The sequence below is a fragment of the Microcebus murinus genome, chromosome 15 (genome assembly GCF_040939455.1).
Source record: "Microcebus murinus isolate Inina chromosome 15, M.murinus_Inina_mat1.0, whole genome shotgun sequence".
Lineage (NCBI taxonomy): Eukaryota > Metazoa > Chordata > Mammalia > Primates > Cheirogaleidae > Microcebus > Microcebus murinus.
The window spans coordinates 7,846,585-7,859,592 of record NC_134118.1 but is presented as its reverse complement, the minus strand read 5'-3'; the positions used below and the strand labels follow the sequence as shown (position 1 = coordinate 7,859,592).

The following is a 13,008-nucleotide window of genomic DNA, read 5'->3' as shown; positions in this document are numbered from 1 at the left end:
ATTTCCTTTCTATAAATTTTCCTACAAATTTTCAGATCTTGAGTCACTTTGTAATTTCCAAAAACACATCTCAGTCACATACTGCAGCTTAGTGACTTTAATCTAGATTATTTTCTAAGCAACTGTGCAATATAAACAATTGTCTTCTGGCTGGGCATTGTGGTTCACACCTGTAATCCTAGCACTTCAGAGGCAGAGATAGGAAGATCCCTTGAGCCCAGGAGTTTGAGACCCTGTCTCTACAAAAAAATTTTAAAAAGTAGCCAGGCATGGTGGTGCATGCCTACGGTTCCAGCTACTCAGGAAGCTAAGGCAGGAAGATCACTTGAACCCAGGAGTCTGAGGTTATAGTGAGCCATGATGATGCCACTGCACTATAGCCTGGCAATTAAAGCAAGACATTGTCTCTAAAAGTCAAAAACACAAACAAACAAAAATTGCCTTCTATTTTACTAGCATTGTCATGAACACTGGTAGGTTCAGGGAAAGAAATACACACACTCAAGAAGGTTCTATTTCAGTCAGACTGAAAATCTTCATCTACTTTTGTGACCTTAACTTTCTCATTACTTGTGATGGATAATTTTACATGTCAACTTGAATGGGTGCCCAGATATTTGGTCAAACATTATTCTGGGTATGTCTGTGATAGTTTTTCTGAGTGAGATTCACACTTGAACTGATAAACTGAATAAAGCATATTGCTTTCCAAACATGGATGGGTCTTATCCAATCAATTGAAGACCTGAATAGAAAAAAGAAAAGGTTGAGTAAGAGGGAAATTTGCCCACCTGACTGCTAAGCTGAGACATCAGTCTTTTCCTCCCCTTGAACTGCAACTTACACCATCTGCTGACCTGGTTCGCAGGCCTTCAGGCTTAGACTGGAACTAAACCCCAGGCTCTCCTGAGTCTCCAGCTTACTGACTAGAGATCTTGGAACCTCTCAGCCTCTACAATCATGTGAACCAATTTCATATAATTTATTTATATCTCTGAGAGTGGTTATAGAGGAACAGCATTTTAAAGATGAGGTTTCTGGGCCAGGCACAGAGGCTCATGCCTATAATCCTAGCACTTTGGGAAGCTGAGATGGGAGGATCACTTCAGGCCAAGAGTTTAAGACCAACTTGAGCACCAGCAAGACCCTATCTCTACAAAAAGTGGGCAAAATCAGCCAAGTGTGATGGTGTGCACCTAGAGTCCCACAGGAAGAACACTTGAGCCCAGGAGTTTGGGGTTGTAGTGAGCTATGATGATGTCACTGCACTCTAGCCCAGGTGACAGAGTGAGATCCTGTCTCAAAAAAGAAACAAGCAAAAAAACAATGAGGTTTCTGGAATTGGCTTTCTAATATGATTACATTTAACTACACTAATCATTCCAGCAATAAAGAGAGCACTGAGAGTTCATAGCATGATCTGGCAATAGAAATATGCTATTGAATTCTACTAATCAACCACTTATAAGAAGCAAGGAGCGACATAACTGTGTATATGATATTTTTTAATATTTTTAGAACACTAATGAATATAATGAGATTGGTTCATTGCTCTTAATACCAATGGACAAAGTAAGGAAAGAAAAGGATGAGCTCAGGGATTTGGATGCCCCAGCTCAAGCACTGCATAAATGATCTGAAAACTTGCGTGTGGGCCCTGAATGAGACCCTTATCTTCTGTAGCTGCAGGGCTGATAGTGCTGAAAATCAAACCCCAGATCTCATCCTGTGACTGGCTAAATTACAATGCAAGAAAAATTACCAGCCTCATAGGGTATTAAGTGCTAAAGTGAGGGCATTGATTGGGAAGCAAGGAATCCTGAATGTTGGAAGGAGGATGTGTGTGAAGACCCTGATGAACCTAAGGAAAATGAGCCCCCAATTCTGATGAGTCTTCTCTGCCAGCAGCAGAGGTCTCCCCACCCTAGTGGAAGTGGCTTCTCCTTCTCCTTCTAAGATTAATCCTGCATTGCCTGTAATGCCCTCCCCTCAAGAAGCTATCATACAAGACAATGCTGGGTCTCCTCAGGATCTAGCTCCCCTCTCCCTCTTGGCTTCTAGACCTACAACTAGATTCAAGTTCCAGCAGGTCCCTAAAGGTGAGGTGACCCATGAGAAAATGTACTACATTCCAAAAGAAATGCTTGAGTTTTCTAATTTATACAGGCAGAAATCTGGAGGAAGCATATAAGAATAGATATTAAGAATATAGGATAATGATGGGGGCTTTGGAATGTAATAAAGTTTAGATGAGGCCATGAAGGTAAAGCTGCCCATGGTGGGATCAGTGTCCTTTAAAGAAGAGAAAGAGCCCAGAGCTCTCTTTATCTCTACCATGTGAGGATAGAGCAAGAAGGAGACCATCTGCAAACCAGGAAGAGAGCCCTTGCCAGACACTTTGGTATTGGCTGGGTTGATTGACGCAGACTACCAAGGGGAAATTAGACAACTGCACCATGATGGATGCAAGGAAGAGTATGTCCAGAATACAGGGGATCCTTTAGGGTATTTTTTAGTATTACCATGCCCTGCAGTTAAGGTCAATGGAAAACTAAAACAACCCAATCCAGGCAGGACTACTGATGACCCAGACACTTCAGGAATGAAGATTTGGGTCACTCCACCAGGTAAAGAATCATAACTATTTGAGGTTCTTGCTAAAGAAAAAGGGAAGCACTGTGATGATGGCATTTCTTAGGACACCTTCGGATTAATCATGAAAACAACTACTGTCTGAGCAACTGTAGGTGGAAATTTAAATAAATAAATAAATAAAAATTTAAAAAAAGAAAAAGGGAAGCAGCTAGTTATAAACATTAGCAACTGGGGCCGGGCAAGGTGGCTCATGCCTGTAATCCTAGCACTTTGGGAGACCAAGTAGGAGGATTGCTTGAGACCAGGAATTACAGACTAGCCTGAGCAACAACATAGTGAGACCTCCATCTCTACAAAAAATAGAAAAATTAGCTGGGTGTGGCATCACATGCCTGTAGTCCCAGCTACTTGGGAGGCTGAGGCAGGATGATTGAGCCCAGGAGTCTGGGGTTGCAGTGAGCTATGACAATGCCATTGCACTTTAGCCTGGGCAACATAGCAATAGCAAGATTCTGTCCCCAAAATAAATAAATAAATACCTACAGGCTACCACCATATGACCAGTTACAGAGACGAAAACTGTAATTATCATGAATGTTTCAGCCTTATTTTGTTCTGAATATGTTTGTTGGTAGAAATGAAAACAAAGATACTTAAAAGTATTTTTGTTTTCTTCCCTCTCTTATTTTCCTATCATGTGACATAGATATACTGGCTTTATATATTGCAGCATTTAAGTGTCGTTAACTTCACAACATAGTGTTTAAGTTATGGGATATCAAGGAGAAGGGTAAACATCATTCAAGGAATTTACCTCCTCTTCTGGGGAAAAGGTTGGTGCCTTTCCGGTCGTATGCGGGGTGGTCCTTATGACCGTTCATTTTAGGTGTCGACCGACTAGATTGAGCAATGCCTAGTTGGCTGGCGAAGCGTTGTTGCTGGGGGAGGGTGTGAGGATGTTGCCAAAGGAGACTGACTGGCCTGTGAGCCGGTGGACTTGGGGAGGAGACCCACCCGCAGTGTGGGAGGCACCACCCAATGTGCTGTGGCATGGCCAGAACAAAGCAGTGGAAGACGGGGGTATTCAGCTTGTTTGGCTTTCTCTCAAGCGCTCTCTTTCTCCCTTCCTCCACCTCTCTCTCTCCCCGCTTCCTCTCTCCCCCTCCTCTATCTCTCCCTCTCTCTGTCTCCCCATCCCCATCCCTCCCTCTCTCTCTCCATCCCCATCCCTCCCTCTCTCTCCTACATCCCTCCCTCTCTTCCCATAACTCCCTCTCTCTTTCCCTCCTAGAACTGGATGCCTTTGCGCCTCCTGCTCTTAGACATCAGACTCCAGGTTCTTTGGCCTTTAGGCTCTGGGACTTGCACCAGTGGCCTCCCAGAGACTCTCAGGCCCAGAGACTCTCAGGCTGACGGCTTCGGACTATTTGCTTCCCTGGTTTTGAGGCTTTGGACTTGTGCAGCCACACTACTGCTTTCCCTGAGGGCCAGCTACCAACTTCTCTGAGAGCCACACACCAGCTTTTGTCACTCTCCAGCTTGCAGATGGCTTATCATGGGGCTTCGTCTTTGTAATCACGAAAGCTAATTCTCGCTAACAAACTCACATCCTGTGAGTTCTGTCCCTCTGGAGAACACTGACCAATACAATTGTGATGTCAAGTGGAATTATGACCTTGTTATTGTCTTTATTTGGAGATTGAGTGTGATTTAAGGAGCTGTGCATGATTGCCAAACTGATGAGGGTGAACTTGTCTATCTAGATTATTTTCTAAGTATCTGTGCCCTATGAACAAGTGCCTTCTGTTTTACTAGCATTGTCATGAACACTCCTAGGTGCAAGAAAAGAAAAATATACACACACAAGAATGTTCCACTTCGGTTAGTTTATGTGTCAGCTTGACTGGGCCACAGGGTGCCCAGATATTTAGCCAAACATTATTCTGTGGGTGTCCATTAGGGTGTTTCTAAATGAGATTAACATTTGAATTGGTAGACTGAGGAAAGCAGTTGTCCTCCGTAATGTGGGTGGGCCTCATCCAATCAATTAAAGGCCTAAATAGAAGGCCTCATCCAATCAATTAAAGGCCTAAATAGAAGGCCTCATCCAATCAATTAAAGGCCTAAATAGAAGGCCTCATCCAATCAATTAAAGGCCTAAATAGAAGGCCTCATCCAATCAATTAAAGGCCTAAATAGAAGGCCTCATCCAATCAATTAAAGGCCTAAATAGAACAAGAAGGCTGAATAAGGGAACCTTCGCTGCCTGACTGTTGAGCTGGGATATCAGTCTTCTCTTGGCCTCGGACTGGAACTTGCACCATTGGCTCTCCTGGGTCTCCAGCTTGCCAACTGCAGGTCTTGAGAGGTCTCAGCCTCTATAATCACGTTAGCCAATTCGCTATAAAAAATCTCTCTCTCTATCTTCCTGGTTTGCAGATGGCTGCCCTCATGCTGTATCCTCACATAGTGGAGAGAGAGAGAGAAAGAAATAGAGAGAGAGAGAGAGAATGAACTCAGAGAGAGAATATATATACACTATTTGTTCTGTTTCTCTAGAGAACCCTAGCTGATACGTTGGGCTTCCTAATTACCCTTTGTTTTCACTGATATTCACTGATGCTGAGAAAACTGTGGGAGAAATAGTTGAAGAAGAATCTCAAAATTCACTTTGTCTTTAGATTACACACTACGTAGTCCATTCAAAAATATCTTATATATTTTAGATTTGAACTGAATATTTCTGACTGCAGCCTGAGAGTAAAGAAGTAGAAACTACTTGAGAGCATAAAAGTATTTAGTGCAAAATAATTTTGTCCAAATAAAAATTGATGATATGTATTTTTTTAGTTACCAGTTTGTCATTATTGGTCATTTCTGTGAACCATGAAGTCTTATGACTTCACTCCCCACAGAAATGTTGAGCTTTCAGGCATTTTTGTCTTTTACTTAGAATCTTAGTGAAGTCTGGGGTAAATTTTGTGCACATCTTTTAATGTGCTACTTTTGGCATCTTTGACTACTTTTGATTTTTGTATTTTCATATTTCTAACTGACATTTAGTTGTTATGTCTGCAGAACAATGTTTTGGAAATATTTCCATAAATTTTCATGTGAAACCCTCCCTTATTTCTAAGTGAATTTTCTGGAATCTAGAAATTGAGAGAGTGCCTTTCAGGGTGGTTTTATAAATTTTTAAACATTTAAAACAATTTTGAATGCTTTCTGAATTGTTTTGCTTTTTAAACTTTTAAAAGTGATTACATGTTACAAATAATATCTTACAAATGAAATGTAAACTACAAGAAGAGTGTTACATAATAAGCTGTGTGTTGGCCTACCTAGGGTGAGAGGGACAAGAATGCCTGTTGTTCTTAGACACTACGCAATATGAAATGTTATAGGCAAATGCTTCTTACCTCTTTATTTTATGTTCTAATGTTAAAATAACATTTAAAATATGTTTTTTCAGCAATATCCAATTTAAAATGCCAATTCTTTCATTTCTGGGACAACTTTGTTTTTAATTGAAGAAGGCTTTATCAAATCTACTTAATATGTGAAACACATAAAGTTGAAAGGAGGGTGAAAGAGTCTGAAGTAGCCTGAGATCTGAGAAAGCATTCGAGTAAGAGTTGAGATCTGTCCTCAGACGACTGTGATCTTTGGCCCCTCCTCTACAAGTCTGATTGATATATAAAGCTGGTTTTTTTTTTTTTTTTTTTGAGACAGAGTCTCACTTTGTTGCCCAGGCTAGAGTGAGTGCCGTGGCGTCAGCCTAGCTCACAGCAACCTCAAACTCCTGGGCTCAGCGATCCTACTGCCTCAGCCTCCTGAGTAGCTGGGACTACAGGCATGCGCCACCATGCCCGGCTAATTTTTTGTATATATATTTTTAGTTGGTCAATTAATTTATTTCTATTTTTGGTAGAGACGGGGTCTCTCTCAGGCTGGTTTCGAACTCCTGACCTTGAGCAATCCACCCGCCTCGGCCTCCCAAAGTGCTAGGATTACAGGCGTGAGCCACCACGCCTGGCCTTAAAGCTGGTTTTTATTATACCTTGTGTGGGTCTTGGGTGGAACCCTGGGCTGAGTGAGTCACCTGCTGTGCAATAATGACCTCTGAAGGGCAAAACCTGAAGATATTGGGGGAAGAGGCAGCCTTAGTGTAATGCAAGGCAGATGCCAGGAAGTATAAAGGGCTTATGGGAGTCTGAGAAGGGCACGCAGGTAACAAACATGGGAGGCGATGGTTGCACTGAGGACCTGCAATTCTAGCCCTGGTTCTCTTTCTCCTGTTCTGCGTCGCTTCTCATGGTGTGCCTTCCAGAACAAGAGGCCAAAGGAACAGACCCTGAGAGGACTAAGAGAGAAAGTCGGAGAGAAGCTAAAGGGGAAAGAGGATTCCTGGTAATGAAACCCAATGTAATACAGCACTGGTTGAGTTGACGGCACCGACAGTTCAAGGGATAAACCGTTCCCATTGGAAGCCAGAAGGACTAGGACATTTCCAAACACAGAAAAACAGCATCACACAGAAAAACGCAGGAATAATGTAGTTGTGTGGAAATAGGGTAAAAGGAGTCATATGACCCCAGCCCTGAAGGGGAGGGGCTGGATGACAGATTTGTCCGACACTCTTTACTGAGATGGTGCAGTCTGAAGGGGATATCAAATGACCACCAGCCCCTAACTATGGAAGAGAACAAGGACGCTAAAGAGCCATCCCAGAAGGTTCCAGTGTCAGGTAGCTCCTGCATAACAAACCATCCCAGAACTTTGCAGCTTTATTATTGTGCACAATTCTATGGGTTGACTTGGTAGTCCCTGTCTAGGCTTATATGTACTAGGAAGCTCTCCATGTCTGGGGCCTCGGCTAGGACGGTTGAGATGACCTGGACCTTTCTGTATGTGGTCTCGCATCTTCAGGGATGCTAGCCCATGTGCTAGCAGAAGGGTCTCAGCAGCAAGAGAGGATGAACCTCAATGTACAAGCATGATCCTCTTTTGGGATCACGTTTGCTAGTGTTCCCGTTGGCCAAAGCAAGGTCACAAGGCCAAGTCCAGATTCAAGGGGTGGAGAAACAGACTCAACCTCTTGATTGGAGGAGCTTCAAAGTCACATTGCAAAGGGGCATGCCCTGTCCTCATTGGGAGGAATTTGTAGGCAATATGCAATCTACATAGCTTCTGAGATGAACAATCGTTTTCCAAGTATCACCCAGAACTTGTCAGCAACGTCGTTATATTCTGATTTCATTACAGTGAAATTATTTTTATCTAAAGGGGAAAATAGGAAGCAACCTTTTAACCTGAAATACAGCAATTCTCCATAGAATAAGAGTTTTACTTAATGAAAGGAGATTTGGTGGAAGTAGAGAGGGAGAGTGGTCTTAGGACGAATCCCAAAGAATTCCAATTCAGTATCCTTGCCAGTACCAACTAGTAATGTCCTTAAGAATTGCAAAAGTCCTGTCCTTCAGATGGAGAGAGACTGACACTCCCAAGAGTGAGCCTGGGATTTGATAACCATTCCAGTTTTTTTTTTCTTGCCTATGGGGTCAAACTGCCTCTTCTTACCTAACTTCTCCTGGCCACACAGCCCTTGCAAAGAGCAGCCCTAGGGAATATGTGACCCCAACTCCTTGTCTGTGCCTAATTGGATCAAAGGTACCTGACTCAGAGCCTGGTCTTTATGTAGCTGAGCTGGACCAGGGAGAGCTCCAAAGAATCTGAACAAAGAGACATAAATTTCAGGCAGATTATGGGTGTCGTTTGAGTGGGGGCCATGAAGAGTTTGGTCAAGTCCATAGCAAGTCAAGCTATAGGCAGACTCAAATGATGTGGACTCGGAAACCATGAACAAACATGTGGGTATTCAGATAGGAAAATGAGGTGGGTGTGCGGAAATGAGGTTGGTTGGTGGGTTGGTTGGTTTTCTGTTACTCTGTACCTCCTGACCAGCTCTTAGCTTTACCTTGAACATGGCCTTAATGGTTCTGGCTCCGGATTGACAAGACCTTTCAGGGCTAGCACCTATGAGTTATTCATTCAGTGTCTCAATCCCCCTATTCCAAATTTCAAAAGACTTTAGTTGGTCCATTTCTTCTTTCAAGCCAGGCCACATGACACAGAGTTGTTGGACAGTCAGTGATGGCTCATGTCAGCTACGATCTTGGGTGAGGCACCGTCCCTCTTCACAGGTGCCGGGACTGGACAGGCAATGGCAGACACAGCTGGTACATAGCCTGCTGCATAATTTTGTGCTTATTTATGCATTCACTCATACATTCATGCATGTAATAAACAGTTATTTAGCACTTCCCCCGGATCCTTCTATAGGTTTCCAAGACCCACAGCCCATAATCTACTTTAACTTTTGTATTACTAGATATGAATTATTTTCACAGAGTAGTCTATGTGAAATGTCTCTTTTCCACAAGCAAAGCTAAAAGGGGGGCATTTATCCTTCCCCAAGCTCCTACTAGCCCTGTCTGACATATTTCCCCTCTGCAGGAGGGAGGTATGTTTCATAAGCTGGCTGTGGGTCCTAGTTCCCTCGTTCTCCATGTTGTGGTATTTCAGCTCACGTCCCGAGTCTCCACATTAACAGCCAATGAGCAAGCTCGCCGTGTGGCGCATTCACCTTGGTGAGCAGCCCTTGGGAGGGGCCCACGCCGGCTTTCCTGAAGCCTGTAAAGAGGAACCAGAACTCTAGGAGGCCGAAACAAAGGGATTGCTTGAGCTCAGGAGTTTGAGACCAGCCTGAGCAAGAGCAAGGCCCTGTCTCTACTACAAATAGAAAAATTAGCTGGGCATGGTGGCACATGCCTGTAGTCCCAGTTACTAGGGAGGCTGAGGCAGGAGGATCATTTGAGCCCAGGAGTTTGAGGTTGCTATGAGCTAGGCTGACACCACTGCACTCTAGCCTGGGCAACAGAGAGAGACTCTGTCTCAATTAAAAAAAAAAAAAGAGGAACTGCAGACTCTAACTGCTGCTAAATCTGTATTCATCCTAACTGGCAAGGCCTGTGTCAGTTTTGCTGTCATCTTTACTCTGTGTCCGGCTTTTCTTGCTCATTAGCTTACCCATTCCTTTGTCAACTTCCGCAGTTAACAGAAGTAGGGATGAGTTGTCGGCTGGGATCAGAGTACTGCAGATCACTCTACGTGGCACTTTGTGACATCTGTCCTCAATATGCCCATTGCCTTCATCCATTCAGGCTGCTATAACAAAATACCACGGACTGGGTGATATAAACAATATAAATTTATTTCTCACAGTCTGGAGGCTGGGAAGTGCAAGATTAAGGCACAGGAGGAATTTTCCTTCTCGCTGTGTCCTCACGTGGTGGGAGAGCAAGGGATCTACCTCTCTGAGTCCCACTCAGGAGGGCTCTGCCCTCATGACCTAATCACATCCCAAAGGCCCCGCCTCCTAACACCATCATCTGGGGTGTGACGCTTTCACCATATAAATTTGGAGGGTATATAACCATTAAGACCTAATCAGTCCATTCTGAAGCTAAAGCTTCCCTAGAGAGCTGGGATAGGCAGAATAATGGTTTCCCCACCCACCTCCACCCTATAAAAATTTCACATCTTAATTCCCGGAATCTTTGTTTGTTTTTTTGGTTTTTTATTTATTTATTTATTTATTTATTTATTTATTTATTTATTTTTTTTGAGACAGAGTCTCACTTTGTTGCCCGGGCTAGAGTGAGTGCCGTGGCGTCAGCCTAGCTCACAGCAACCTCAAACTCCTGGGCTCGAGTGATCCTTCTGCCTCAGCCTCCCGGGTAGCTGGGACTACAGGCATGCGCCACCATGCCCAGCTAATTTTTTATATATATATATATCAGTTGGCCAATTAATTTCTTTCTATTTATAGTAGAGACGGGGTCTCGCTCAGGCTGGTTTTGAACTCCTGACCTTGAGCAATCCGCCCGCCTCGGCCTCCCAAGAGCTAGGATTACAGGCGTGAGCCACAGCGCCCGGCCCTGGTTTTTTATTTATTTATTTATTTTTGAAACAGAGTCTCACTCTGTTGCCCAGGCTACAGTGCCATGGCGTCAGCGTAGCTCACAGCAACCTCAAAGTCCTGGGCTCAAGCAATCCTCCTGCCTCAGCCTCCCGAGTAGCTGGGACTACAGGCATGCACCACCATGCCTGGCTAATATTTTCTATATATTTCTAGTTGGCCAATTAATTTCTTTCTATTTTTAGTAGAGATGGGATCTTGCTCTTGCTCAGAGCTGGTCTCAAACTCCTGAGCTCAAAGGATCTGCCCACCTTGCCTCCCAGAGTGCTAGGATTACAGGCGTGAGCCACCGCGCCCGGCCTTCCTGGAATCTTTGAATAAGTTACCTTACATGGGAAAGAGACTTTGCAGATGTGATAAAGTTTAGCATTTTGAGATTTGAGAAGACTGCCTTGAATTATCTGCGTGAGCCCAATGCAATCTTAGGGTCCTTGCAAGAAGGCAGAAGACGGGCCAGGGTCAGAAAAGAGATGGGACGATGGAAGTGGAGGTTGGAGTGATGCTCTTGGAAGACGGAGGAAGGGGTCACAAGACAGTGGCCTCTGCAAGCTGGAGAAGGCAAGGACATGGATTCTGCCCTAGAGGCTCCAGAAGGAACGAACACTTTGACTTGAGCCCATGAGAACCATTCAAACATCTTACCTGCACAACTGTGGGATAACCCATTGGCGTTGCTTTCAGTCACTCAGTTGTGGCGATTTGTTACAGCAACAGTAGGAAATAATACAAGAACAAGGCGTCCGGCCACAGCATATACATAACCATCTTTTCTCCAGCTATATCAGCTGAATTTCTTGGTGGTGAGCAACAGAAAATTATGCTTGCTAACATAAGCAGAGAAAGAATTTATTGGGTAGATGATTGGGAATTTATTGGGAAGCTCCTAGAATTGATGTAAAACCTGACGATCCAGCCTTAAAACTAGACAGAGCCCCAGGGAGGTCGGGCATCTGGGGTACCAGTGAAGGTCACACTGCAGAGATGGTTAGGTAAGTACGTTGGCCCAGGAGATTGCTGCTGTTGCTGTGAATAATTCCTGAATTTTCCTTTTACTTTTATGTTGCTCTCTCAGGATTTAAGTACTCAGCTGGAGCATATGAATGGCTGAGCTTAGGTCATGGGCATGAGCTCTGGCTGATGGGGGGAGTCACACGATCTCCCCACTTGGGTTCCCATGGTAGGTTGCAGGGCATGGAGTCCTACCACTGCCACGAGAGTTTGCACCATCGGAAGAGAGCTCGCCTCAGATGATCAAAACATCCAGCAAATTCCTAATACGTCAGCCTTCCTGAACAGCTCTCATAGATTCAATGCACCCGAAGGAGAGTTCTGAGGGTAGAACTGTAACCCGGTTCTAATGTCAGAGGGAGTGAGCCCAGGCAGAGCGTTGAGGTACGTGGTGGGCAGTGGTGATGAGGTAGGCACCAATGGCTGACACAGGGGCGAATACACTACAAAAGTGCCCTCCATGGGGTCCCTTTTGTTGACTCTTGGTCTAATCCTTGATGTTTCAAATGGATCCTAAACAGATGGATCCTGGACATGCACGCTATGTGTTGCCTACTTGCATGATAGCCTTCGCCTGTTATTTCAACACTCCTTTGATATATATGTTGAAAAGGTGACACTGGTCCTGCTTCAATCCCCCACTCACTTTGAGATCATGACATGTTTCAAGGATGGGCCTCCAAGACGTTCAAATTGGCCGTTTACAACATTGCTGAAGGTTCCTGGGAGATCTTTCTGGCCAAGGTTTACACATTAATTCCACTCTTTGGGAAAAGATGCTCAGCAATGATTTCCATCAATAATAAGACAGCTTTTCCCACCACCTGCCCCACTCTGTTGGCCCATGTCTCTGATTACTGTTCAGATTTGGGGCAAAACGGGGGGCTCCGGGGTACTGTTTTCACATCTCAAAATTATGTACACCATTATTTCAAGGAAGATTGTCAGGTCTTTATCTGTTTGCTCTTTAAATTACATATTAAAAATAGATTTAGGCCAATTGCAGTGGCTCATGCCTATAATCCCAGCATTTGGGGGAAGCCTAAGTAGGAGGATTGCTTGAGGCCAGGGGTTCAAGACTGGCCAATATAGTGAGACCCCCGTTTGTATAATAAATACATAAATAAATACTCTGGGCATGGTGGTGCGTGCCTGTAGCCCCAGATACTCAGGAGGCTGAGGCAGGAGGATTAGTTGAGCTCAAGAGTTTGAAGTCACAGTGAGCTGTGATTGCACCACTGCACTCCAGCCTGGGTGACAGAGTGAGACCCCCATCTCAAAAAAAAAAAAAAATTTAGAATCTGAGATATGAGCCTTAAAATCACCTTTTCTAGCCGTTCAACTTTCTATTCTGAAAGTCAAAG

General features: G+C 44.1%; 1 long non-coding RNA gene and 1 other non-coding gene across 2 annotated transcripts; one reads left to right on the top strand and one right to left on the bottom strand.

The window, feature by feature from the left end:
- Positions 1-435: 435 nt before the first annotated feature.
- LOC105865144 (uncharacterized) lies at positions 436-4,240 on the bottom strand. The gene is made up of 2 exons (XR_001151356.2): positions 4,114-4,240; positions 436-745 (listed from the first exon to the last, which is right to left on the bottom strand). It is a non-coding gene; the product is annotated as an uncharacterized LOC105865144 (long non-coding RNA).
- Positions 2,677-2,742, top strand: LOC142876802 (small nucleolar RNA SNORD58). The gene has a single exon (XR_012923619.1). It is a non-coding gene; the product is annotated as a small nucleolar RNA SNORD58 (small nucleolar RNA).
- Positions 4,241-13,008: the final 8,768 nt, after the last annotated feature.